Raw genomic sequence first — 23,531 nt, 5'->3', positions numbered from 1 at the left:
GGAGGCCTGGAAGTATTCAGGTTATAGGGATAGCTACCAAACCATGGTTATTACATACAAACTTGGATATTTAAGTAATTACCACCAGGAAAGGCTTAAGTAGAAACAATACAGGCTTCTTTGACACAAGGAGAAACTCCTGTGGAGTAACAAGTGAGTCATAGTCCTGCCTGGCTGGGGTTCACTAAAAGGTAAAGGGATTGGTATGAATGCTGTTATTTAACTGTCTTGAGAAGTAGGTGATAACCAGCATTAACAAGAACGTTTTGCAATAGTACATTTCAGTTCTAAGGAAACAGTGGCCAGTATTCTACACTCCACTACTTAAAAATAGTCATGGGCTTTTATTGTTACTCTAAAATTTATTGCTTCCTTTCAGGTGGTCATATGGCAAAGTTATCTTCAATTTGTTTATTCCAAAACCTTAAAAGTTAGGTGGCTGGTATTGACTGGTAGTCACTTAGAGCCTGGACCAAGGAGTTTGAGAAAAGAAGTTTCAGTGGGAAGCACAGGGCCAAAAGAAAATTAAACATAATGCGCACACACACACACTTTCTTGATACACTGAAAGAAAATATTTCTCATCATTTATAAATCCTCTTTGAATTAAAAGTATTACAGGTAAACAAATGAACAAATAAAGAAAACAAATAAGAACTCACAGTCACAGACAACAGTATACTGGTTACCAGAGGGAAGAGGGGTGGGGAGGGTAGTAAAGGGTAAAGAGGGTCAAATATATGGTGACAAAAGATAATTTGACTTTGGGTGAAGGCCATACAATGCAATATACAGATCATGTATTATAGAAATATACACTTGAAACCTGTATGATCTTATTAACCAATATCACCCCAATAAATGTAATTTTAAAAGTATTGCTTATGGGCTGCTCTTTAGGAAAATGAATTAGTCTTCTAATTATAGCTTTATGAAACCTCAAATTCTGCAATGAATATTTTTAGACATTTAGAATCAAATTGATTCAATTACCACTACACTAAAAGTAACAACTTTTATAATTTTCAGATGAAATGGATTATTTCTAAAACCTTGTTTTGATAAAATACTTCCTTTGTGGTTCCCACTGACTTTTCCCCTCCTAGGCTGCAGTGTTTTGAAATAAAGACCTTTGTTTCATCTTGACATATTTCCCATTGCTGTACACTTAGTAGGAACTTTGATATGTCTCTGCCCCATCTCATATTGCTTGCACTTGGTAGGAACTCCATTACTAACTGAATCACTGAGAAAGTGGCAGTGCTTGCTTCGTAGATAGTGAAATTCTGTTGTAGTTTTCTCTCTTCTTCCCAGTGTTTAATATTTATGTAACTTTGAAATACATTGAGTTTTATCTGTGGAAATATCAGAATTAAGTTTACAAATGTTGGAACTGCTGAAGTTTAGTTAATACATTGACATTGCTCTTTGGTCCTTAACTGCCTGCCTTAGCACTCTTGCACACAGTACATCGTTGTGAACATGTTTTTCAAAAAAATTTTTTTTTCACTTTCAAGATAATCCTAGAAACAAGTTCATCATTATTTCTGGAAGAAATTACAACTAATAGAATTAATATTATTCTTCCCCAGAATACGTAATGTTCTTCATAGGCTGGAAATCCAATACCAAACCAATCATGTTTTGGCATCTGAAATTAACTCTATTGTTCCTATTTGTAATAGTATTTTCTCTCCTATACTGCCTCTGTACCTTGAATAAATGAGGGTGCTCACAACTGAACCAATTGCCATGGTTATAGGCAATCTGTGTTATATCTCCTCAAAGTAAAACAACAACAACAAAAAACACACACACACAAAAAAAACCAAAACAAAAAACTCAGAGTAACTTAAGGTAAATATTACCCTTCTTTTAGGATGAACAATTCTCTCATGACTGTACCCCATTGAAAACAGGAATGCATTAAGGTCCAGGTTATCTCCCACCCTCCCACCTCATGCACAAATGCACACCCTTGATGCCTAATGCTATTTTCATCTCTAAAGGACTAGTTGGTTTCTGGTATATGGGATTGGGAGCAGGTTCAGAGTTGCAGACACAAAGAAATCTGTGAGACCTGTAAAGTTATATTTATTATTAATACATAGTTGGTAAGCACTGGTATTGTCATTGTGCCAGAACCAATTCCAGCATGTAATAATTACAAGAGTTCCGTCAAAAGGTTGATGGGACTTGGGGGGCTCAACAAGGGTGAGCCACATATGTAATTTACCTGTTGGAAATGGATAAACGGCACTTCTCCCAAACCTGAATAGGATAATCATTTGCTGCCAGACAGCTCAGGGCATTTTATTGCCTCCTGTTGGCCAAACACCTGAACAGCTGTAGGCTATTCCCCAAACTGACAATGTTTCTGTACCCTTTGATACCTTACCATTTGAAGTGTATATTTCCACCTTGCCTTGGGACAAATTGTGTTTAATAAAAGTACGGGGTCCTGAGACAAAGGGAGTCTTCAGTACCTTTTAGCTGAACCTCCTCTGACCCCCAATGCCTTTCAAAAATATATTTCGTCTTTGGACTCCTTCTTGAATCTACGCACAGCCCCTTTCTCCAGAATGCTGAACCCTTTGTAAGGCTGGGAAAAGAACCCCGGCATTATGGTGCCCTAACGAGGGACACCAACATCATTGGCACCAGATAACTGAGCCCTAATGCTTTCAATGTTGCAATAGCTCACACGAATAGTGTTGATACTACTAGCTCACAGGAACAGTGTTGGTACTAATAGTGGTGCCTGCTTTTCCTCAACCATGCCTCTCTCCTCAGGGCCTGATGGGGAGTTGGGTGTTTAAGCTCTGTGAGTAATGGGCTGGTCTACACTCAATCTTACTAAGTTCATCTAGAAAGCATGTATTGAGAGCTTGTTGTGGGCCAGGTGGTCGCCTAGATTCTGGAATTATAAAGATGAAAAAATGAACAAATCTCTTCCCTCTTGGAGAGTTGAGCCAGATAATCAGTATTCTTTCCAAGGACAAAAGAGTGAGTTCTGAAACAAGACTTCTTATATTTAGGTTTTACGTAATAAAATATGGCTGAGAGGAGCTTATTTGTGTATAAAGAGAAAGGTTGCAGGTGTGAGAGACCATAATCAACTAAATGTTTCAGTAATCCTACAGGCTGAAGGTAGAATCCTAGTTCTTACTCTATAAAATTTTCCATATATTTTAGCCCATATTTCATGTTTCCTTATGTCTCCTTTTGGTTTATTTTTTCCTACATTCTCTTTTTGTCCTCCTGGTAATATATATATATTTTTTCTGGTAATATATTTATAGATGATTTTTAGACCCCCCTTTTCTCTCTCTCTTAATCCCCTTGGTAATTGCAGCTCTGTTGAAATTGGAATTGAAATAGGGAAGTTAATGTTGTAATTCATTACTAATGAGTTCATACTTTTCTTTGCATAAGAAAGATATTAATGGCATGAACTAAGCTGGCTGGTTTGCTCTCTGGAAGAAAGAGGTTTTACTTCTTGATTACAAATCCAGCTTTTGGGCAAGGGTTGCTGTTTTGTACAAAGCACATTTTAAGCTGGATTCTGTTGTTGTGCAGGAAGCAATCCAAGGTTTTAGGTAAACTGGTCAGTACCAGATCTTGGTAGAGATGTATTTATTCTATTTCTGTTAGTTTAGAGTGGACTGGTCAGACCTTTCAAAAAATGTCAATCTTCAGATTTGAACGTGGGCAGAGAATCTTGCTGTCCTGGAAGTGAAGGAAGAGAAGCCACTGAGAACTGGACATGTAGTCCAACAACTTAGCTTCCATTCCACAAGTCAGAGATTTTTAAAGAGCTATCTAGGAGAATTTTTATACCGATGTAAAAATTTTCAGTGCAATCAATATTAATGCCAATTGCTTTCCTTTGTCAAAGTGTGACAAGTTTTTATTTTGTCCAAAATAACACACTGTTGACTTTTTAGGCTGCTCAGACTTTTTAGGCTGGCCATTTTGATTTCAGAAGGCCTTCTGTCTCTTTAGTTCATGCCAACATTATTGAGATTATTTTACTTTCTTCAAGGATTTAAAAAGGGAAAGTACAGTGTAAAAGTGGGCCTACCTTTTTGCCCTTTTAGGCCATAGTGACTATAGTTCCAGGGTTTGCTTGTGACAGTAGTTCACCTACCAACTTGGAACTGGACATGAGCCAAGTATGAAGGAGGTGTACCCATTCATGGAATAAAGAAAAATTATGAATAGCCAGAGTTTGGGCTGAATTGTTAGAAGTACCTTTTTTTTTTTTTTTTTGCAAAACTACGGTGGATCACAATTTTTAGAGCCCTAACATTTCACTATGTCAGTCTCCTTGTTTATTGAGGGTAATTACTGTGAAAGGTGTTAATCAGTTTCAGGAAAGGGAGTGTTGGAAGCCTAGTAGGTAGGTCTCTCAGGGTTTTACAGAGAAGTTAGTTGTACTTTAGAGGTCCCACCTCAACCTTACATGAAATTTACTCCTGGCAGACCACACTAACAGAAAGTAATTGGCAGGATTCACTTCCAATCACTTCTAAGGAAGCTTTACAGCAGCGATATTCAACCTTTTTAATCTTAGAGCACACATAAACTAATTACTAATATTCTGTTGAATACCAAAAATGTATTTTTGCCAATCTGACAAAAAAAGGTATAATTTTGATTGATTTATGAAAATAATAAAAACAATAGTAATTACCTTTTTTTCTCCAAAGTGACTTTAAAAAAAAAAAATCAGGTGCCTATTCTTGTATATAAGGATTTCTGGTACCAAGAATTAACTAATCAGATGCAACTTTATTATGTGATGTGACCAATAAGATGCAACTCTATTATGTGTCCTATATACAGTGTCCCCAAAAATGTATATATACTTGAACAACTGATAACTTATTTAATTTTCACTCCTTTTTGGGTTTAACTTATTTGAAAAATAATGAGTGAAGCCAGACTAAGCTTTGAACAAATAAACTTTATTCTAAAGTGCCACTGGACTTTTTTATGGGGATACATAAAGATAAAGTTTACGGTTCAAAACCAGCAACAGTCTACGAATTGAGGGTGCAGAAAAACCAAATGAAATGATTCTTGATGTTTGCAATTCCAGTGCTTCACATTATCAGCAGTTCCTGAACCAGAACTGTCATCGGTTTGAAAACATGCATTGACCAAAAGAATTAATCATTTCTATAGATTATTTTAAATTTTGAAAATGAACTGTATGTATAAACACTAACTTTATAATCATTAAAAGTGTGTATACATTTTTTGGAACACCATGTATATTTATGGTTTAAGACAGGACATTCACAGCAGATGGCTATTGTTGTGTTGGTTGTTGACATTTTTTTATTTGACAATCTAAGGGAAAAGAGTTCAGTGCCCCTGACTAAATAGTCAATTATTGCATGTTTTAAAAATTATTATGGCATACCAGTTGAAAATTGCTATTTTACAGAGATGTTTGGCTGTTTAGGAAAAAAATTTCAGGGAGGTTTATGGAAACAACTGATGATTAGGCATGATGACTTGGAAATAACTATGAAGAGACATTTTATGTAAAATGAATAATGATGTAGCATTTTAATAGGCACCAAACATCAACACAAGAGCAATCTATATTAGGGCCTTGAGTTATATATTACAGCTGCCCAAAATGGGCTCTTAAGTTATGTCCTAACTATATTTTGAAGTTAAAACAGAAATAGTGCATCTCTTCTTTGTTATTTCATTGCTTAAGCCGAGAGGACTTAGATGCCTTCCCTGAATATGGAATTCTTTCCAACACTCTGACAAACAAATTGAGGGAGATTATGGGTTTGGTATGCATGCTGGTCAACCAACTGCATCCTCTACAGGTCCTTTTAAATATTTTGTTTTTCTTCAGATTTTATTTCTGACTCTCAATTTGTGATGTGGACATTGGCTAGGTATCCTAAGATTCAGAGTAGGTAGCTGAAATATTCCAAAACAGGCAAACATGAAAAGAAGTCTAAGCTGTTTTGTTTGTTAGTTAGAAAGGGGGTTGTTTTATGTTTTCCACCAAACATTTCTCCACCCGCGCTTCCCAATTTCCTCATCCCCAGAGTAAATATGATACGTGACTATTTTATAAATTAAAATTTCGTTCTTAAAACTTAATAAAATGTCCATGTAAACTAGGCTTCATGTTCCTGGTGCTGTGTATTTACTGTTTCTTTACTCTTTGCTTTTTTATTTCACTGGCCACTGTGATCAGTTAGAAAACAGGATTCCCAATTAATTATTAATGATACCATTTTGACAAAAGGACAGAGCCCTACTTTTCATGTAGCTGTTCTTAAACTATTTGTAAGGGCTAAGTCTTCAAGAAACTACATTCATAGAGGAACAAGGTGCCGTTAAAATGACACTTAAAGATTAGTCAATAGATATAAATTCTAGAAATAAAACTTCCATTAGATGTCTGACAAGATGGTAGACTTTTCTAGGCCTCCATTTTCTCATTCTGACAAATGAGAATTCTGTGCTAGATGTTTTCCTACTTTTTAACCCTAATATTCTATGGTTTGGAAATTATAATCCACAGATGCTGATTATAGTAATTAAAATGCTCTATCTTTGACCAAAGTGCTATCTTTATATTAACTAAAATGTTAGAAATATACCTCTATGAAAGAAATATTCTTAGTTTAGTTAAACCAAAACTTTCAAGAATTCCACTTTTAATAATTCAAAATTGAAAAAGCTCTTCACTTGCAACTAAAAGGAAGACATTTCTAGATGGGCTGTGTTGGGCAGTATTTAGAAATCTGTGGACATCTGGAATGAATCCTTTTCCACCTTTTCATTGCTCTTCTTCCCTCACAGGAATCCCAAAGCCAGCATGCTCTGAAACTTCACATTTTTGCACTATAAATATGTAAGGTAATGGAGTTTGAGTATGCATTTTTAAATCCCCCATGGTTACAAGCATCTAGAAGTAGTGTTTATAACAACAACAAAAAAACCCTCTATATTAAAAAGTAATATTTTAATAGAGCAGTATACAATTTAAAAAAAGAGATATATAAGGGAATATTGTTAAAGGAACTCTTAAAAGGAGATAGCAAAATAAACTTTCTATATTTACTAGAATAAAATTCCTTCAGTGATTAAAATATTTAGGAAAAAAGTCTGATTTAATTACAAGTGTACAGTCAGATTCAAAAGGGGTTGATTTGGAACCTACCATGTCCCAGGCACTCGGGCAGATGCTTACTTTTTCATCCAGCTTAATCCTCAGAGTGATACTGTAAAACAAGTAAGTATTATTTCTTTTTCAGATGATGAAAGTGAGCATTGGTAAATGTAAATGGCCAAGCATTTAAAAATTGTATCTCTTGACTCCAAGTATCAAGGTCAAACATCATCTGACTTTTTTTCCTCCAAAAAAATTAAGTTCTTCAAGTCCTCACAATTACAGATGGAATGCTAACTAAGTGTGGTCCAAGGGAAAATTTACACTAAAAAGACAAATCATTTGGAAGTAATATACCAAAACAGCCACATCATGTGTTCCATTTACATAATTTGTATATAAATGGATTCACTTAGGTAAGTATTCCCCTTCTGGATTTGCCCATGCCATAGTAATTTGCTTAGCTATACCTTTTTCAAGAGATAGTGCAAAGGTAAAAATCAACCAATGATGTCTCAACAATTACCAGATTCATGAAATCCACATCAATTCGGATTTATCTTCATGCCACTATGGGACTATACTAAAATTATTATAGCTTTACTCTAAGAGATCAATTTATCTTGGCTGGTGAAGGTTGTGTAATATTAAATATATGTCTTGGAAAGTGGTAAAGTTTTTATAGGAAACCTGTTTGCCCACTTTTTAAAGTATTAAATAAAGAAGCATTTTTGAGGTTAAAACTGATTTACATCAAAAAGTTAATAAAGCTTTGCAATTTTTAAATATCTTTTAACACTCAGAGAAAAGAACTAAGCAATCAGTGCCAAAGGTCCTGTAAACATGCCCAAAAGAATGGTATGAAAATCCAGTTATACTTTTTGCTTCTCTTTCAGTCATTAGATTGATTAATTAAACATTTTCAAAGAGAGAAATATCTTGCTGTGTGATTTTTCTGGGCTGTGCCAGGAAGACATAAACCTTGCAGGGAGGGGTTTATCAGGAAGAAGGATGAATTTTTCACCATTATTGCGCCTGCTATTCAGCACCTTCTTGACTGTTGGAACCCAAGTGCTGGGAAGGCCCATGCTCTGTTAAGGACTGTGGTGTCACAGGCTCAGTGCCTATTCAAAGGGGAATGGTCTTTCCCCCTGTGTCTCCATGCAGAAAGGCATGGACCAAAGGTGTTGGGAAAAACAAAGTTACAACATAAAAGGTTTGCTTAAAAAGCACAACAGAAACAGATACCTTAATTAAGTGTGATTTAATAACAACACATTCATATTCATCTACACACCATAATTGTTGCTTTTTTCCCTGCCTATGGGAACACTGATTTCAAGCAAAGTCTTCCTCCTGAAGAGGACCAGGTCTTCTCCTATCCTAGACGGACTGAAACCTGGATTGAGGTGAAGTGTATTCATTAAAAACAAAAGCTAAGAGATTTATCTTTCCATGTTCTCAAATATCTATCTGATGCTTCATGCAGTGTCCTTCATAAATGTTTGAATCTCTATATACACATTTCTCTGTCCCCAAAAGACTGGAAAACAAGAATGAATCATGATATCTTACTTTCATTATAAACTGTACGGGGAAAGATATAACAGAATACCACTCTTTCAGATTCTCTGCAAGGGAATAAAGGAAAGAAAGTTTTAAAAAACGAAAACACAAATCTCTAGATAAAGACGTCCTCCTGTTTAAATCTCTGAGAACGGCCTCCCTGATCCATCCTATTCCCCAGGAAACACCTGCCTCTCCAGTTGGCCCTTTGTTGGTAATGACAGTGCGTCAAGGGGAAATAGCATTTCCTCTGTTAGATGTTTCTTTGTTAGAGCTGTATCGTATTCAGGCATTTTTCTTTCCTTTCTTTGATGGAGGAAAAATGCAGGATGATGAGAAAGCCCTGATTGACATCACTAGATTACTTTTGAATTATAAGGCCATTCCAGGAGAATCACTGGAGCTTGAATATGCCTGAGGCTCAGAGTACATAATTGGAGTTTTCTCTTGTAGTCCATTTTCTTCTGAAGAATTACTGAATTAGAGCTAATAGATAGAGAAAGGGTAGTCCAGAACATTACATTTAATTTGGCTGGATTATTCATAAATGTCTCAGCCCCTTCACATACACAGTTTCTGTTGATGCTTCCATTGCCTTTTTGGAGGCACATGATTCCATTATCAAATAGACTTTCTTTCCCCTGAAATGTCTTTTCCATTTTAGAGTTGTAGGGAATTGTGCTTATTTTTGTTTTTGATCTACATAATCATTTTTGTAATAAAACTTGCAACTTTTTTCTTCAATACAGTGAAACTTTGACAGTGCTGCCCCCAAATTTGTTAGGACTATAAGAAAAATTATAAACAACAGATTCCCTTTCATGCCTTTGTTTCCCCCACTTCCAGTCACATTTGAAGTTCCCATACTTATATTTGGTAATCAGATTGCTTGGCCTTTCCACTGTTCTCCCTCTACTATGGATATTTTAGTCATCTTTATTCTATACCCAAGAATCAGGAATGTTTGTGATGCAAAGAAGTAACTTGAAGACGTGCCCAGGGAAAGGAAAACACAGGGGAGAATTAAAGTATCTATGTTAACACAGTGTAACTAACAGTTGTTTTTTGTTGTTTTTTAAATGAGGCAAAAATAATTTTTCTCTAAAACAAATTAGGACAAAATGGCAAAGGGATCAAAATACAGAATTCATAAATAGGCCTGGAAAACATAAAGACATATATATATTTGATTGAGTCTTATTTTGACATTTTATTTCTCATTTATCAGATGCAATTTATAGTATAGTCACTCTTATCTGTGGATGATACATTCCAAGACCCTCAGGGGATGCCTGAAACCATGAATAGTACTGAACCCTATATATACTATATAATATATATGCATGTATATATATATATATATATATATATATATATATATATATATACACATATATATATATACACACACACATATACACACATACATGTATACCTATAATAAGGTTTAATTTATAAATTAGGCACAATAATAGGTTAAGAATAACTAATAATAATGGAATGATTACAACAATATATAAAAAGTTGCATGAAGTGCTCTCTCTCCCTCTGATAACTGAGATGGCTACTGAGTGACTAGCCAGAGAGTAGTGTATACAGCATGGATATGCCGGACAAAGGGATGGTTTATGTCCTGGATGGATGGAGCAGGATGGTTTAAGATTTCATCACACTACTCAGAATGGTTCACAATTTAAAACTTATGACTAATTTCTGAAATTTTCCATTTAATATTTTTGCACCATGGTTGACTATAGGTAAGTGGAACTGAGGAAGTAAAACCATAAAAAAGAGGAAACTACTGTAAATAAAATTGTTTGGCAACTGATAGATATCACCAGTCTCCCAGAAGCATTATTGTATTAAATTATGATTGTGTTTATAGTGTGTATTGGTTTTAATTTAATAAAAGGAAACAATAAGAAGTGGGAGAAAACTATGCAGAAGTGGGGAATAAAAATGAAGACAGATTTTGGCGTCATGGATTTACGTAACCTCAAGCAAGTTACTTAACCTCTTTTAGGTTTAGTTTCTTACCTTTAAAACCAGTACCTCTTTCACAATTATGAATGTTAGATAATACAGTTGGCCCTCCTTATCTGTATATTCAACCAAGCTCAAATAAAAAATATTTGAAAAAATGTTATGTTGTACTATGTAGATAGGCCTATAGTAGTTGCATCTGTACTGAATATGTATAGACTTTTGTTTCTTGTTATTACTTCCTAAACAATATAGTATCATGACTATTTATATAGAATTTACATTGTATTACACATTAGAAGGAAACTAGAGATGATTTAAAATATAAGGGAGGATGTGCATAGGTTATATGCAAACACTATGCCATTTTATATAAGGGACTTGAGCATCCAATGATTTTGGAATTCTTGGTGGATACTACATTCAATCCCTTGCAGATATTGAGTGATAACTGTACATCCAAAACCTTTGGCACAGTACCTAGTACATAGACATGCACCTTAAATGTGTTCTTTTTATTACCATTATTGTCATCTTTACTCTAAGCTCCTTGAAGGAGGAAACATATCTAATATATCTTTACATTTCCATTGTGTTTCATAGTAGGTGATTAAATTTGTTTGATAAATGAATAAAATTATATAACTCACATTTCAAAACTTCTATAAATTTTTTCATTTGATAATATTAATATTTGAATTCTAAAGAACAAAAGTATTTTAGTCAGTTCATAGCAACATCTGCAAAGAAATAATACATTAGAGAGGTCATTAAAATGTGTAACTGAATTAAAATTTACACTGGAGTCAAGTAAATGCAGAATTGATGCTTAGAAATATCAAATCAATGCAGCAAAGGAAATTGTGAGAAGTCCTGCCTAATGCATATATTTTTATGCAACAAAGAAAAAGATGAAATTAAGACAATAAATAAGAAAGCCAGTCTCATCTAGTGAATAATCTCTGAACAAATGGGAAAACACCAAAGATATACTAAAGAAAAAATTACTGAGCTAAAGAAATAGCCATGTAGCTTCCTTCTTTCTTTTTTTAGTTATTGCTGTTAAAATTTTATCTTACTATCCTCACATATCTCACTTGTATAATTATATAAAAGTTTGTGATACTTTATGTGGATTATTGGTTATGCAAGAAGAGTATAGCTTTTTATAATTTTGGAATAATCAGGATGCTTTTTAATTTATTTATATAAAAGCCAAGCAAAGTTAAACAGAGATGACTAAAATATCATCTAGCTTGATTTTTAAATTTGAGCTAAATTTGAATTAAAGCGCTAGATAAAGCTTTGAGTTATTACACATGGGAAGTAATGATAAAATTATGTGTCCTATACAGGAATCTAAAATACTGGCCATGGAGTTCCATTGTTTGAGCTTAACAACACATATAAGTTTAATAACATACATGTTTAACAATACTCTTCCTGGTTTGTGACAATGTAGGCTGTAAAGGTGAAAAACACAAAATCCTTGCCATAAAGAAATGTATAACATGGTTGGAGAGACAATCTATGCACAAAAAATAAAGAAATGAACCAAAAAAATGTTCAATAAAGTTGTAAAACATAGTTTAAATACAAAATTGAGCTTCAAAATTTCATATTAGACCACTAGTTGTATGAAAGGGACCATTTCAAAGCATATGTCAGAATTATCATTAATTTGAAAAAATTATTCAGGTTCTGAAGACTGGGAATTCTTGTGATGGACAAAACTGTTTTAAATATTGTCAAGGTGGCACAGGTGTTTCGGATTATTCTAGTGCTTTTGGAATGGAGCCATTTGTTCTGTTTTTCCTCTCACATTCTATCTCTTCTAGGCTTCCTCTTCATCATAATAATACATGTCATTTATTAGACTCCTTAAACAGCTAATATTTGCATGTTATATAGTCTATGCTGGGTACTGTCACAAGTGCATTATCTAATAATCAACATGTGTTATTCAACAATCTTCATAACAACCTTATGAGGGAGATATTATCTTTATTCCTATTTTATAGATGGGGAAACTGAAGCAAAGAGAATTTAAGTAACTTTCCCAAGGATACAACTCCCAAGTGGCAGGGCTGGGAGTTGAACCCAGGCATTCTGGCTCTAGATTTTATGTTCTTAATTGCTATGCTGCACTGCCTATGACCAAACCTTGTAATTGGTGTTATAGCAATCTTCATCAGATCTTCATGAGAACCTGCCAATATAGAGAATATTATCTTCATTTTCATATGATAAAACTGAAGATCAAATAAATCTCCCAAAGTCAGAGCATGAGCAAGTGATAATGCCAGGACACAAACCCAGGTTTTTATGAGCCTGTTTTCATTACCAAATACTCTCATTAAATTTTACGTAAGATATCCTCTAAGCAGAACTTTCAACCTAAACAAATAAATTCATATACTCTGAGTGTGTAATATAGTTTAGACAGGTGTTTTATTCTTTTAGGAGATATTTTCAAAAACAGATTTTTTTTTTTAAATACGAACAGTTAATGCTTGGTAACAAAGCCATCCTATATAATAAAGAGCTAATATGCTAATTAGACAGAACAGAAGAACGACCATCCGGACAACCTTCCGGACGAAGCTGGGGCTGCAAGAGCCAAGGCAGCTGGGGCTGTGGGGGCCAAGCCCCTTGAATGAATTTCCTGCATCGGGCCTCCAGTTTATTTATAAATACAGGCCTGGAAAAGGTACATGTTTCTTAGTTTGCTTACAAAGGGGAATCTTGAAACAAAAGTCATCTCAATATGTTAGCCCACACTCAAGCTGCAGTAAGGTTAGAGCTAATTAACTAAGGCTTATTATGATTTTACTCTGTTATCTGATATGAGAAAACTCTTTTGTGTATGAGAAATATACAAATAAAGGGAATTAGCATTTAAATCACCACATCAAGTCTAACAAAGCAGGTATTTATTACTAGGAGTGGTATTTATTAGTAGGAGTGGTTTCCAATGAAGAGTAAGGTGTTGGATCAAAAAGATAATAGGACCAGTGTCCTTGAATTTCATGTTGATGTTCAGTAAACATGTTGAACCTTCATGTAAACTTGAAGCTAATGACCAAGTAAGTTGTGTGCCTCTGAGTTTTCCCAGAGACAATGAAGGGTTTTTTAAAATTAAATTTATTGGGGTAAGGTTGGTTAATAAAATTATATAGGTTTTAAGTGTATAATTCTGTAACACATCATTGTATGTTGCATTGCGTGTTTACCACACAAAGTCAAATCTCCTTCCATCGCCAAATATTTGACCCCTTTTACTACCTCCCCCTTACCCCTTTCCCTCTGGTAACCACCGTACTGTTGTCTTTGTCCATGAGTTTTTGTTTATTTGTCTTGTTTATTAATTTGTTGCTTAGTTTTATATCTCACATATGAGTGAAATCATATGGTTCTTGACATTTTCTGATTGCTTTGCATGATATTCTCAAGATCCGTCATGTTGTCCTCTATGGCATTATTTCATCTTTTCTTATGGACAATGAAGGTTGTTCTGGGGTGTTTTTTTTGAAGCCATCCTCATTCTTGCTTTAAGGCTACTGGTGTCATGAACTACCCATTGTATGACAGCTGGCTAACACCAAGTTATCTGTGGCAAACTGGATGAAACTGACTGTTCTGCCATATAAAACGATACTCTTGTTCCACATTTCTTGTCACTATTGTTTTTGTTTTATTTTTAATCCTTCCCTAAGGATATTTTCTTCAATTGATTTTTAGAGAGAGTGGAAGGGAGGGAGGCAGAGAGAGAAACATCAATGTGAGAGATACATCAATTGGTTGCCTCCCACACTTACCCTGAACTGGGTGGGATTGAACCTATAATCAAGGTAAGTGCCCATAACCAGAAATTGAACCTGAGACCCTTAGTGCACAGGCCGATGCTCTAACTGCTGAGCCATTCTGGCCAGGGCTTGTCACTATTTTTTAAACTGATCTATTTAATCCAGACTGTTTTCTAATTTGGTTTATTCACCTTGGCTACTTGTGTGATTCTAAATAAAATTTTCATTCTAAGCCCTGCTCTATGTATAAGGTTAAGAAAGCAATATACTACATTTACTTATTTTATACCTTGAATAGTAATATGATTAATACTATTTTTTGAGTTGTCAGATAAAAGTGCTATAACAAGTTTTTTTGTTTTTTTTTCAACTACAGTTTGCCTGTTTAAGTGTGAGCCAACTTCAGTTCTCTTTGGGTAAAAGCCAAGTCAAAATATGTCTCAAGTTCCTGACATGAAAGAAGCATTAAAGACAGGAAATTTAAGACCTCCTAGTGATTTTTAATATCACAGGGAAAAGTTTTGTTGATTTTTAGTATCTTTTTACCTTTAGAAAAATAGATTTAAAATGCTAATAAAGCCATTCCTTTGAACATGTAAAAGAAAATGGGGGCATATATCCATTTATTTAATGATGGATATATGAAAATGACAGCATCCTAGGGAGAAAAGCAATGATATAAATCTTTTAAAATGAGTATATGAATGACTTGTTCTTGATATGCTAAAAGCAATGCATACAGGGAATTATTACAATGCCCACAAGAGGGTCAAAAGCTGACCTGGTTTGTTGGAATAGGTATTATTGGGATGTATCCTTTTTCTGATGGGGCTCAAATAAATGATTAATTAAATATACATCGAATGTTTATTTTTGAAAAAAGTTATATACATTTTAATTTATTAGATGGTCATTTTTTGATGGAATTATGTGTGCCCCCCTTCTCTGGAAGATTTTATCTTCTAGCTTTTCTTCCTAGTGTCACAACTATGTCATATGTCTTATTCTTTCACTCTTCAGGCATCCCATAGGTTCCTGGTGCACAGGGTCCTGTGATGCCCCTTATTAAATGCAACACAGAGGTATCTAGATTGGAGCTTCTGTTGTCCCTAGCTCCTTTCCTAAAGCATAATATGGATATTGCTGAATAGTCTCTTAGGTAGATCTATGCTTATCTGAGTTTATGGGCAATCTCTCAGGATGTTAAAGAGGTTAAAAGAAATCAAGAAAAAATTGAATTAATTATATTTCATCCCTATTAATGAATAAATACCTTATTAACTTCTATCTGAAAATTTTTCTTTTTGAAACTTGTCCCTTAATTTCACAGTACTTAAAAATGTCCTTAAGACCAATGGATAATTATAAAGTTCAATTAAAAAACAGAAATAACCAATAAGATGATGACATAATCAATCTTTTGGAGAAAACAAACAAACAAATCAGTGGTATTTTAAAAAATATTTGGTGTAATCTCTATGCAAAATTTGTCTCACCTGTCCTATAATATGTGCCACATCTATCATTGAGTAGGTATATTCAGTTAAATTGACACATGAGGTGCTAACATTGATGAATGAAGTTGAAATCATAATCCAGAATTGGATGATGGGCTTGTATAAAATCCACTTATGCTGGAGGAAACAGGAAATGGAGAAGAAACACTATCAGTAGGAACAGTGCAGTACATGTTCTTGTGAACATTCACAGTTGTGATTGGTAGACTGGCCAGATCAGGAGAGGGCTGTCAATGGCTCTCCCATCCCTTCCTTTAACAGATTATTTTGTAAGCTTAAACTTGCATTATATCAAAGCTGCATTAATGGCTAATTCTAGCTGAATAGTGCTTTACTTGATCAAGGGGTACACACTGGAGGAGAAACGTTGCAGTGTGTGAAAAGAAGAGCATAATCAGTCTCCTAATTTACATGGGTGTAATAACTACACACTTTGAGGGGAGAATTGAACAGAATATTAACATGCTCCTTTGTATGTTCATTTCTATTTTCTTACCTTTATAATAAGTATACTCTTTCACCTTTGGTATGCAATCATTAGCAGTTGAGAAAACTTTCATATCAGTTTACAAAATGAAGGAGTCATTTAAATAAGCTTAACCTATGTAAGTACTCATCTTCACAAAGTATTTTTTTAAAAAAGCAATGATCACAATACAAAACACTGTTTAAAATATGATCAATGAAAGTTCATACATTAGCCAGAGAGATTCTCCCTGGCATGAGTCCAGGCTTGTCTTCATGAGTGAAAAGAGAACATTCTGTATTCTACCTGGCAGGTGAGAATCTGAGTCATACCTTCCAGACTGGTGTTTTTGGAGGCAGAGAGCCAATGATAAATTTAAACTGTAACAGTTCTTCCTTCTTAATATAATGCATAAAATATTGACAGTGTGTGCAACATGGATGATTTTTAAGATCTGGTTAAAATTCTAATAAATAATCTATAAGAACACTAGCTAATTTAGTACATAATTCTTGGAGGAGTGTGTTATGCCCCAGAGCTTTGGCTTTGGAAAGACCTTTGATAATATTTAGCATTTCTCCATTGAGACTTTTGAGTAGCATAATCTGGGTAGCTTTGTGTGAGGATGTTTCATTTCAATAAAACATTCCTTCGCTTATTAGCATTCTCAAGTTTTTCTAATGGGTATAGTATGTGATTGGATTGATAAAAGGTTTTCTAGAAGACTACTCAATTCATTAATAGGATTTTTATTATCAAAATCAACATTTAAAAATATTTAAATGCCACAAACAATGTCTGATTCATAGAAGGCACTCAATGTTTGCTGGAAAAAAATGGGAGGAAGGAAATGAGGAAAAGAAGGAAGGGTTAAAAGAGAGAGAGGAAAAGAGAGTGAGATAAAGGGAAAGAGAATAATTGATTTATCTCTTGTCTCAATAGGAATTTAAGTTTTTGAAAGATAAGGACTATCGGTCTTTGTGCAAAAAGAAACCACAAATGTACATTGCAGAATTGTAGGTGCTTAAATATTCATTCATTTAATAAGTATATGTTAAGTTACTGCTTTTCTGTATGTCTGAGGCATTTTTGCTCTCTAATTATAGAAAGTACATCCCTGCTATAAGTCTAATGATCTCAACAGTAGCAAAAATTAGTTTCTTCTTACCAAGTTTTTGGTGAATACCTGTCAGCTATGCTGTCCCTCTCTATATTGATACAAAAAGTGAATGTTTTCTCATATCTAATATTTTCACCATGAAATATATTGTAATTAAGACTTCCAGATAGAATATCCAAATCATCTCCTAAAAATTAAATTTAGATAGATAGGACAAATGATTATGATGGGTCATTGTTATAATAAGAACATGGAGAAGGAAAGCCTCAAGTAACCTTCATTTTTCTATGGGTATAAATATGCATCCTTTCAGTGCCAGACAACAATCTAGACCTTATTGAAGTATATTTACACAGGATGCATATTCTGATATTAGTGGGTTGGTTATCTATCTGTGTGTCTTTATTCTACTTTTTTTTTCTGTCACCAAGGCAATAATGACTTTCCAAGTCTACTCTACCTGTAAAAAATGGTCAGAGATCAGGTAGATTGCTCACAAATGGTTTCTACTAAACTTGTATACTATAGCAGTAGGATATGCTCAATAGGATGTAACAGAAAACTCAAGTACAATGGCTTAAGCACTATAGTGGCCAGGATAATTAGCTTAGCAGTTCAATGATGGTTCTTTCCAACTCTTTGCACTCTGTCCTAGGCAGGTTGACTAGCTCCTCTGGATGTTGCTGAAGCTCCAAAATCACATCCTAGTCATCAATGTCAGAGAAAGAGACAAAAGAATTTCTACTTTTGGCATTTAAAAAATATTAAAAATGAACAATCTTTCCCCCAAATCTTTTAATACTCCATGTTTTCTATTATCTTTATTTTTTCTCCAATTAGAATCTGGGGCCCATGTGGGTAGAGACAATTCTGTTTTGTGCACTGTTGTTTTCCCAGCACCATGTAGCTGCTCAGTAAATATTTGTGGAATGAAAGGATAAAGACTAGACTACATATGCCCTTTCCCCAAACCAACTGTAGACAAGGAAGATTGACTGTGGACCTTCAGGGTTTATCTCAGTTGAATGGGGAAAAGGATACTCCAGAACAAAGTGAGGCCCTGGCAGCATGGAAAGGTGGCAAATGGCTGTTAGGATTACAATACACATGGTTTTCAGTGCAGTAGGAGTAATAAAGAGAGAAGCAAGTATGAGTTAACCTAGGAAAGAAATGGAAACAATGTTCGATGCAGTAAGGAGACTGAGTTATGCAACCTGAGGTTGTCGAACTGTTTTAATATCTTTATGTCCTCTTTCAACTTAAGGCTTTATCATGCTCAATGTAGAGCTATTTGAACTTCATGTAAAATTTTGCTTTGCTTGTCCCATTTTTCAGATATTATTAGGATTACTCAATCATATCATTAGGAAGTATTATCTCAAGTTACTTGGGGAAATCAACTGCACCAGATAGTTTACTTCTATTTATCCACATTATATGTTATCTTTCTACATTTAGGCCTGAACATCCTATGGTGAACTGTTTAAATTCTGATTCTGCTACCTATTCTATTTGCTACAACTTGCTATGAGACTCTTATTTTGGACACATTTGAACAATTAACCAATTGGCTTAGGTTTAATGGTTGAAATAATCAGTTCTTCATCAAAGTGCATGTCATTGACCTTTTTTTTGTTTGTTTGTTTTTGTTTTTTGTCTTGTATGCCTTCCCATAAAAGTTTTTGCTAAGTACTTTTCCAAAAATTGGTAGTCAGCAACTTCAGCAATGTTCATATACATTGATCCATCAATAACAACAACAAAAAGAAACAGATTTTCTCTTTGAAATCTAGTTCTGTCTAGTTTTTTTGTTTTAAAATGAGAAATGCTTTTAATAATCTCCCCTGGAATCTTGCTCATGTTTGCTAAATGCACCTAGATATACATTTTCAGAATCTTTCTCCTCCTTGAATGTCAAATCTCTGACTGTTTATTAAAAACATGTTTACTTGATTCTCCATGATTCCCTCAAAGGTTCCAAGTGAGGTTCCACAGTCTAATTTGGTATTCTTCCAGGATTTTGGAGAGATCTCAAACACATTTTGAAGGGCTAAATTTTCTTCCTTGCTTCGGGCTTTAGAGTTTCTTCATGAATATTGTGCCTCCAACAACCTGAGAAATACATTCCCTGGCTATAAGACAGAAGCCAATGGAAGGTGAATAGTTCTAGTCTCATTACCATGTATTAATAGGGTGCTATCACACTGATCTGAAGTTTTCTTCCTTTAACATTCTGAATAAAATAAATGATGTCCTGTTAGCATGCCTGCCTGGATTTGAGCCCTGGTTTTGCCACTATTGGCACTGGGATCTCTTTGAATCTGCATAATGGAAGTAATAATAGCATTGATTTCATAGCACTGTTGTGAATGTTACATGAGATAATGCTCAAAAGGTACTCAGCATAGTACTGGACACATTGTATTTGCTCAAAGATTGTAGCTGACCTAATCATGCTAAATAATCAATATGGTACTAGAGCAAGGAGAAATAAAATTTGGAGGGAGGTTCCCTACATATGATAGAAATGCAGTGTTGCTCAGAGACTGAGCATTCTGCCAGTGATCAAGGTGTTACATGTGCCAGTGCACGTTAGCTACTTTCACATATAGCACTTGCTATTATATTCTACTGTTGTTGTTTAACACCCGTGACAAAGGACGACTATAGCAATTTAGAGGGTGTATAACCCCTAGAGAGCCAGTAAACTTATCTGTGCTTTGACCTTTGCTTCCTTCAAACACTTGGAAAGTGTCAGAGTTTTTCATTTTCCTGAATCTGACCTTAGATGCCCTTGGTGTGTCTGATGTTTCAGGCACTCACCTTTGAGACATTCGTTTTCTCCTCCCATTTACCCCCTCCTTTTATAAACATGAACTGTGAATCCTAGCCTGTATCTAAATGAGCCCTCTCCTTGTTGAGAGTATATTAAGAGCCACTGATCTTCAGAATCTCAAGTTCAGCTATAGCCCACTATACTGAAGTCCATGGTGTAGGTTTTGTTCTATAGCAGGCGTTCTCAAACTACGGCCCGCGGGCCACATGTGGGTGTTTTTGCCATTTTGTTTTTTACTTCAAAATAAGATATGTGCAGTGTGCATAGGAATTTGTTCATAGTTTTTAATAATCTCCCCTGGAATCTATATCTATTTAAACTATAGTCCGGCCCTCCAACGGTCTGAGGGACAGTGAACTGGCCCCTGTTTAAAAAGTTTGAGGACCCCTGTTAGGATCTTGCCCAGCTGTGAGCTCTGCAGCTTAACATTGGAAGAATAGTGAGGTGCTTGTCTGATTCTAGATTGTGGATTTGTCAGGCTTTTTAGAGTAAATCGTAAAAATAAACATATCATAATAATTTATGGGCAAGGATATTTATTGCAGCATTATTTGTAATGGTGAAATATTGAAAACAGACTAAATGTTTATCAACCAGGGAATGATTAAATAAATATGACAAATCAATAAGATGGAATACTAGATAGACATTAAAATAAATAAGGCAGATTTGTATGAAGTTGTATAAAAATCTTTCCATAATGTTGGGTGAATAAAAGTTAATTGAAGAATACCATGTACAGTATGACTTTGTTATTTTGTATACAAACATATATGTATATGAAAAATCAAAAGGGTCTATAAATCTAGCAATTAAACTGTTAACAGTGGTTACCCTGGAGCACTGGGGATTGGGGGCATATGAAGAGTAAAATTTTTACTTTTATTTAATACCTTTTGTAATGTTTGAATGATTCCAAGTGAGCATGAAATATTATGATAATTTAAAAAATACAGCTTATCAAGTAAAAGCAGATATTTTACTCTATATCCTTTAATTATCAGTTACTTATTGATTATTTTTTAAAATAAAAAAACCAACTGTAATTGCTATTCTTTCCCACTGAAGAGAGATGGGGATGGTGGACACTGAGAACTGCATGTGAATCTCATAGTCCAGAGTCACATTGCATTAAAAGACTAATCATAGAAGAACAGGCATACATTGGAGATAGTGTGGGTCTGATTTCAGACCACAGCAATAAAGCGAGTCATAATCTTTTTGCTGGTGGGGGGTCCTGGCTTAAATTTGTAAAAATCGCAACACCTGTGAAGTGCAATAAAATGAGGTATGCCTGTATATATATATTTTTTTAAGAAACTTTCCTTTTCTCTTTGAAAGAGATAAAGCAGGAAGAAATAAGCCAGATGGGTAGAAACATAGTTCTTTAGTGAAAATTCAGTTGCCAAGAAAGAATCAATAAATGATTCATTTTGGGGTTCTTCTTCAGTTCCCCTGGATGGAATGCATAAAATCTGTAGAGAATATCATTGGCTGAAGTTTTAGTTAGCAATTTTGTTAAAGTCTAAATATAAATTACACTTTATTTAGTGACTGCTTTAATATTCAGAATTTTATTCTGAGGCCCATAAGAGCTACAACTTCTACCCAGTACAGTCTGGATCTGCCAGCCATGGGGCAGCCTCCTTTAATGAACTGTCAATTTCTGTTTTCTCTCACCCCTTTACCTGGGTCATGTGGGGATGGCTCAGAATTGCCTTTGGTCATGTCTCCTAGACATTAACCCTCAGAGAAGCTCAAAGAGAGGACCAATTCCTTGAAACAGTTTAGCAAAATCCAGCAACCCTCCTCAGAGTTATGACAGCAGTTTTAAATATTAGGAATTTTCTTGAAATATTAGTATATATCAGATAGCCTAGGTTTTAGAAAAAAAAAAATTAAGAAAAAAAATCCTGAAAGAAACAAGGGAGAAAAAAAACACCGTACTTATGGAGGAACAAATAATTACATTTGACTTTTCCTTAAAAATCATGCAAGCGAGAAGAAAGTGGAGTGAAATATTTAATGATGAGAGTTAAAAACATCACCAACCTAGAATTCTGTACCCTGTGAAATTATCCTTCAAAAGTAAATGAGAAATAAATACTTTCTCAGTAGAACTAATTTGAAAAAAAATATTCAGAGAGGTTTTTTTAAAGAGAAGGGAAATTATATCAGAAATTCAGATGTACATACAGAAAGGAAAATTATCAGAGAAGGAATAAGTGGGGATAAAATAAAAACTTTTATTTTTTGTATCAAACCAATAATAGTTTGTTCAAAATAATAATAACATTGAATTCAATTATGCGTATACTAGAGTGCACGAATTCGTGAACAGGTGGGGTCCGGCCGGCCCAGCCGCAATTGGGGTGGATCGGGGCTAGGCCTGTCAGGAGGAGGAGATGGCGGGAGATTGGCCGGCTGGCCCACCCCAATTGGGGCCCAATCAGGGTCGAGCCGGCTGGGGGAAGGGACAGCAGGCGATTGGCCAGTGAGCCCTGCCCCCGAATGGGGTGGGAGGGCCAATCGGGGATCAGCAGCTGGGGGAGGGGCCATGAGAAGTTGGCCAGCCAGCCTTACCCCCTGATTGGTGTGGGGAGGGTAATCGAGGCGGAGCTGGCTGGGGAGAGGGGCTGCAGGCAGTTTGCTGGCCAGCCCTGTCCCTGATTGGGGTGGGGGGGGGCTGATCTGGGGTGAGGCCTCCTGGGGGGAGGGGCTGCAGGAGGTTGGCTGGCCAGCCCCACCCCCTATTGGGGTGGGGGGGTGATCAGAGGTGGGGCCGGTCACAGGGTCACAGGTAGGGGCTTCAGGAGGTTGGCCAGCTTGCCCCACCCCCCATCAGGCCAGTTCGCTGGCCACAATGGGCGTCATAGCGACTGGTCGATCCAGTCATTCGGCGTTCCTGTTGCTGGCTTCTTATATCTATAGATATATATGAGAAATGAATGAATAACAACAATAATAAAAGAGACAAGAGAAATTATTTTATTATTATAAGATTCTTACACTACCAGTAAAATGGTATAGTGTTATTTGATAACTAACTTGGATTAGTTGTAAACGTATATTGAAAACTCT

At 35.2% G+C, this 23,531-nt stretch overlaps 1 long non-coding RNA gene across 4 annotated transcripts in view; it reads right to left on the bottom strand.

Annotated features, from left to right (window-relative positions):
- The window catches only part of LOC114232929 (uncharacterized), a 404,337-nt gene that overhangs the window by 133,086 nt on the left and 247,720 nt on the right, over positions 1–23,531 (bottom strand). For all 4 annotated transcript variants that reach the window (XR_003619045.2, XR_008556359.1, XR_008556360.1 and 1 more), the window contains exon 3: positions 7,208–7,268. This is a non-coding gene — a long non-coding RNA (uncharacterized LOC114232929). The remainder of the gene's footprint in view (positions 1–7,207; positions 7,269–23,531) is intronic.

This window comes from Eptesicus fuscus, chromosome 6, assembly GCF_027574615.1.
Source record: "Eptesicus fuscus isolate TK198812 chromosome 6, DD_ASM_mEF_20220401, whole genome shotgun sequence".
Classification (NCBI taxonomy): Eukaryota; Metazoa; Chordata; class Mammalia; order Chiroptera; family Vespertilionidae; genus Eptesicus; species Eptesicus fuscus.
This window is presented reverse-complemented; position numbering and strand designations above follow the sequence as displayed.